General features: G+C 45.5%; 1 protein-coding gene across 2 annotated transcripts in view; it reads right to left on the reverse strand.

Annotated features, from left to right (window-relative positions):
• Positions 1-6,074, reverse strand: part of ABCA2 (ATP binding cassette subfamily A member 2) — a 137,273-nt gene that overhangs the window by 77,441 nt on the left and 53,758 nt on the right. The window lies entirely within an intron of this gene.

A 6,074-nucleotide genomic window follows, 5' to 3' on the forward strand; every position in this document is an offset into this window, starting at 1 on the left:
AATATATGGGCATTACCAGGGACCACTACCCAAAATAGGCAGTTCACAATGGTTCTCATGGATTTTCACAAGATTACAGATACCAGTCTTGGAGACACCATTGGGACCTGGTTCTTCATCAACAAGGGTAAATAGATATAGAAGCCTTTTGCGAGAGCATGCAAGACAACTGACGTGCAAGAGTGTCTTCATCACAAGAAAACTAAAGTGTCAAATATTGGAGGAAAAACAAAAACAGAAATAAGGTGAGAGGGGGAGGAGAAGACACATATATCTATCTGTCTATATACATATATATATATATATATATATATATATATATATATATATATATATATATATATACATACATACAGTATATATATATACATACAGTATATATATATATATATATATATATATATACAGACTTGGCATTTAATATGGAATATTTTTTTTGTGCGGGTGAACTTACTTTTCAAGATGTCTTAGAACCAAAAGTTAATTGGAATTATGTTGAAATTATTCTAGATTTTGTTAATCTGACCTTTAAAAGAAACAAAAACCACATTTGACATTTCGAAACAAATAAATTGATCCTTGAAAGTGATGTAAACTGATATCGAACTCAATTCATGGACAGTACTGTGTTAAACTTCTGTACGTTTTCCAGAAGTATCTCTTTATTTTGCACATTAGCCAAAAATTTTTTAAACAAAAACAAAAGTTAAATTACGACTGGGATTACGGACAGTAAAATTACAGTTCAGTACTTCGTGTAACCCCCACGAGCATTCAAGAGAGCACGTACACGTTGAGGCATGCTGTTCACGAGATTTGCCAAGGTTTGGACAGGAATCGCTTGCCATGCAGTGACAATAGCCTGCTGCAATTCACGCACAGAGGTCGGCTGCTGGTCCAAGTGGTCGATTTGACGTGTTAATTCTGCCCACAAGTTCTCTATCGGATTCATATCCGGGGACATGGCAGGCCACTCCATATGCTCTACACCACGGTCAGCAAGAAAGTGTTGGATCATGCGAGCACGATGAAGCCGTGCATTGTCATCTTGGAAGACAAAGTTTCCTCGAAAGGCTGCACGAGCAAATGGAAGCAATGTTTCTTCCAGAATGGCCCTGTACTTGAACTGGTTCAGGTTTCCATTCAGAAGAACCAGGTCAGTTTTGCCACCTGCATGAACAGCAGCCCAAACGGTCACCCCAACACCTCCAGCTTGGACTATTGGCACTATAGAATCTTTGTTGTAGGCTTCATGCACTTGTCTCCGAACTCGGACGCGGCCAACTTGACGATAGACCAGAAATCTAGACTCGTCACTAGAGATCACGTGATTCCAGTGTCCTGGCTGCCATTGACGGTGCTCTCTGGCTCACTGCAATTGGCGCTGGCGGTGTTGTCTGGTCAGGCGTGGCTTTCTCAGGGGATGATTGGCACGATAGCCTGCTTGAACCAGTCGTTGGTTGACTAGCCTTCTGGATACAGGCACATTTGTCAGTTGCTGCCACTCAGCCCTAAGCCGATTAGCTGACTTGGTATGGCCATTGCGGACTAACCGGTGCAGCTGGCGAGCATCCCTCCTTGTGGTTCTGCGGGGACGTCCTGACCTCGGTATTGGAGTAGGGACACCCCTCTGAGCATTTTGTTTCAGGATCTTTGACACCTGACCTTGAGTGATGCCATACTGCCTAGCAATAGCATGCTGTTTCATGCCGTAATTTCGTAAAGCCACCACTCCATGACAAACAGCATTGTCGAGTTGACGGACCATCTCCAGAGGAAGCTGCAATAACCTTTGGAGATGTGCAGCAGTTGTTTACCACAAATACAGAACGCAACAACCCTTGTATACCCGACTGTCAAGCTAATCATCAAATGCACCTGTCCGTATGTTTTGCCACGCCACCTGTGATATAATCCTGTTCTTGACTTCTTGCTGCGACAGACAATCAGTGACATGGTTCTTTTAACAAATAAATCACCAACGTGTAAAAGAAACTCCACCAGATTGATATACTGAGTTAAGAAAGTGAACCCAAGTCAAGAAAAAAAAATTATTCCATATTAAATGCCAAGTCTGTATATATATATAATATAATAGGCGAAGGTGATTCTGTCTGTCTGTCTGTCTGTCCGGGGTGTGGCTTACTCCGTTTGCAGAGTAGCTCCACCCATTCTTGGAGAGGCTTCATGTAAACAAATATCCACCATTTTATTAACTCGAATAGCTTTGAGGCCTGTTTAGTTAGGCCCGAGCTGTCTTTCTCTCTCACACAGGTTTATTTCAATTCTAATTCGATATATCATTTCATTTTTAACAGTCGCTAACATAGTGTTACACTCGGTTGAAAAAAAACTGGAAGAGAATCCCAAGAAAGTTTCCGTTTATAGAACGAAATGATTTCTCAAAGGCCTGTAAACTAAAGCCCATTCATTGAGTCACCCTCACGATTTTATCGAATTCACCATCTGATTTAATTTTTATCGATGGTTTTAGACTAGGTGTCAGAAATAATTGAGAACATTCACGCACGCACGGGAAATTGCCGAGATATATTTATAAAAATCGCGCCATGATGATACACAAAAATACACCGCCTAAAATAACAGTTGGGGAAAATGTCGACATATATTAAAAATTCGCTTTTTCTTTTCCGTTAAGATATATTACTTTTATGTTTTATGAGAGTCGGCACAAAAACGACATATATATCTTCGTTCTTTCTTATTTCATTCAACATTATTATCCGGAAGTAAAATATGTTTCAGGGAATTACCGAGAGATATGTCTTCGTTTTTTTTTATTAGTTATGTGAGCATACACTTTAAATTGGCTTATTTGAAATCTTTAATTTTCACAATGTAATTTACTTGCCATTTGTCATTTGATAATTACGAGACACTTCCTCTTGAGGATCGTGACAATTCATGCGTTGCGTGGAAACTTCCATTTCCAAAATGAATGCGACGGTCGATGAAGAACGCAGACCTGAACAGGATGTAGCAAGAAAACGAATGAGACGGGCGAACGAGTCCGTCGACAAACGTCAATGCAGATCTAAACAGGATGTAGCAAGAACCGCACAGAGACCGCACGAGACGGGAGAACCGCACAGAATGCTGCTGCAACAACGATGAGGAGGGTTGGAGAGGAGCGAAGGGTTGGAGAGCGAGGTGCTAGGGGTTGGAGAGTGAGGAGCGAGGGGTTGGAGAGCGAGGAGCGAGGGGTTGGAGAGCGAGGAGCGAGGGGTTGGAGAGCGAGGAGCGAGGAGTTGGAGAGCGAGGAGCTAGGGGTTGGAGAGCGAGGAGCAAGGAGTTGGAGAGTGAGGGCCGATTGGAGCGGAGAGTGAGGGGCGATTGGAGCGGAGAGGAGTGCGAGGTGGGTATTGGAGAGGAGTGTGAGGAAGCATTGGAGAGGAGTGTGAGGAGGTATTGGAGAGGAGTGTGAGGAGGTATTGGAGAGGAGTGTGAGGAGTTGTAGAGGAGTGTGAGGGGTTGTAGAGGAGTGTGAGGGGTTGTAGAGGAGTGTGAGGGGTTGGCGAGGCGTGTGAGGGGTTGGAGAGGTGAGGGGTTGGCGAGGAGTGTGAGGGGATGGCGAGGAGTGTGAGGAGTTGGCGAGGAGTGTGAGGGGTTGGCGAGGAGTGTGAGGAGTTGGAGAGGAGTGTGAGGAGTTGGAGAGGAGTGTGGGGGGTTGGAGAGGAGTGTGGGGGGTTGGAGAGGAGTGTGGGGGGTTGGAGAGGAGTGTGGGGGGTTGGAGAGGAGTGTGAGGAGGTATTGGAGAGGAGTGCGAGGAGGTATTGGAGAGGAGTGCGAGGAGGTATTGGAGAGGAGTGTGAGGAGGTATTGGAGAGGAGTGTGAGGAGGTATTGGAGAGGAGTGTGAGGAGGTATTGGAGAGGAGTGTGAGGAAGTATTGGAGAGGAGTGTGAGGAGGTATTGGAGGGGAGTGTGAGGAGGTATTGGAGAGGAGTGTGAGGAGGTATTGGAGAGGAGTGTGAGGAGGTATTGGAGAGGAGTGTGAGGAGGCGTGGTATTGGAGAGGCGTGAGGGTGGAGAGGAGTGAGGGGTCACATATTATGTGAAATAAATAAATTGTGTTCATTACACCATTTTAACCATTTTGTAAAATTTAATGCACAGCATCTAAATCAAGATGTCCAAATATGTCACACACGTCCATACCTGTGGGATTCCCACGGGTGACCCCACTAGTCTATATTATAATAGGCTACGGTGATTCTGTCTGTCTGTCTGTCTGTCCGGGGGTGCGGCTTACTCTGTTTACAGAGTAGCTCCACCCATTCTTGGAGAGGCTTCATGTAAACAAATATCCACCATTTTATTACCTCGAATAGCTTTGAGGCCTGTTTAGTTAGGCCCATGCTGTCTTTCTCTCTCACACAGGTTTATTTCAACTCTAATTCGATATATCATTTCATTTTTAACAGTCGCTAACATAGTTTTAGACTCGGTTGAAAAAAAACGGGAAGAGAATCCCATGAAAGTTTCCATTTATAGAACGAAATGATTTCTCAAAGGCCTGTAAAATAAAGCCCATTCATTGAGTCACCCTCACAATTTTATCTCGAATTCACCATCTGATTTTATTTTTATCGATGGTCTTCGACTCGGTGTCACAAATAATTGAGAATATTCACGCACACACGGGAAAATGCAGAGATATATTTTTAAAAATCGCGCCACGATGATACACAAAAATACACCGCCTAAAATAAGTCGGGGAAAATGTCAACATATATTAAAAATTCGCTTTTTCTTTTCCGTTAAGATATATTACTTTTCCGTTTGATGACAGTCGTCACAAAAACGTCAATAATGATGCCGACATATATTTCTTCGTTCTTATTTCATTCAACATTATTATCCGGAAGTAAAATATGTTTCAGGAAATTACCGAGAGATATTTCTTCGTTTTTTTTTATTAGTTATGTGCGCATACGCTTTAAATAGGTTTATTTGAAATCTTTAATTTTCACAATGTAATTTACTTGCCATTTGTCATTTGATGATTACGAGACACTTCCTCTTGAGGATCGTGACAATTCATGCGTTGCGTGGAAACTTCCATTTCCAAAATGAATGAGATGGTCGATGAAGAACGCAGACTTGAACAGGATGCAGCAAGAAAACGAACGAGACGGGAGAACCGCACAGGATGCTGCTGCAATAATGATGAGGAGGGTGGAGACGACTGAGGGGCGAGGGGTTGGAGAGGAGTTAGGGGTTGGAGAGTGAGGAGCTAGGGGTTGGGGAGTGAGGAGCTAGGGGTTGGAGAGGAGCGAGAAATTGGAGAGGAGCGAGAAATTGGAGAGGAGCGAGAAATTGGAGAGGAGTGAGGAGTTGGAGAGTGAGGAGCGAGGGGTTGGAGAGTGAGAAGTTGGAGAGTGAGGAGCTAGGGGTTGGAGAGTGAGGAGCTAGGGGTTGGAGAGTGAGGAGCTAGGGGTTGGAGAGTGAGGAGCTAGGGGTTGGAGAGTGGGGAGCTAGGGGTTGGAGAGTGGGGAGCTAGGGGTTGGAGAGTGGGGAGCTAGGGGTTGGAGAGTGGGGAGCTAGGGGTTGGAGAGTGGGGAGCTAGGGGTTGGAGAGGAGCGAAAAAATTGGAGAGAAACGAGGGGTTGGAGAGCGAGGCGCGAGGGGTTGGAGAGCGAGGAGCTAGGGGTTGGAGAGCAAGGAGCTAGCGGGTGGAGAGCGAGGAGCTTGGGGTTGAGGAGCGAGGGGTTGCAGAGCGAGGAGCGAGGGGTTGCAGAGCGAGGAGCTAGGAGTTGGAGAGCGAGGAGCGAGGGGTTGGAGAGCGAGGAACGAGGGGTTGGAGAGTGAGGAGCAAGGAGTTTGAGAGTGAGGGCCGATTGGAGCGGAGAGTGAGGGCCGATTGGAGTGGACAGTGAGGAGCGATTGGAGAGGAGAGTGAGGAGCGATTGGAGAGGAGAGTGAGGAGCGATTGGAGAGGAGAGTGAGGAGCGATTGGAGATGAGTGAGGAGCGATTGGAGCGGAGAGTGAGGAGCGATTGGAGGGGAGTGTGAGGAATTGGAGAGGAGTGTGAGGGATTGGAGAGGAGTGCG

The sequence above is a fragment of the Myxine glutinosa genome, chromosome 13 (assembly GCF_964187855.1).
Source record: "Myxine glutinosa chromosome 13, kmMyxGlut1.1, whole genome shotgun sequence".
Classification (NCBI taxonomy): Eukaryota; Metazoa; Chordata; class Myxini; order Myxiniformes; family Myxinidae; genus Myxine; species Myxine glutinosa.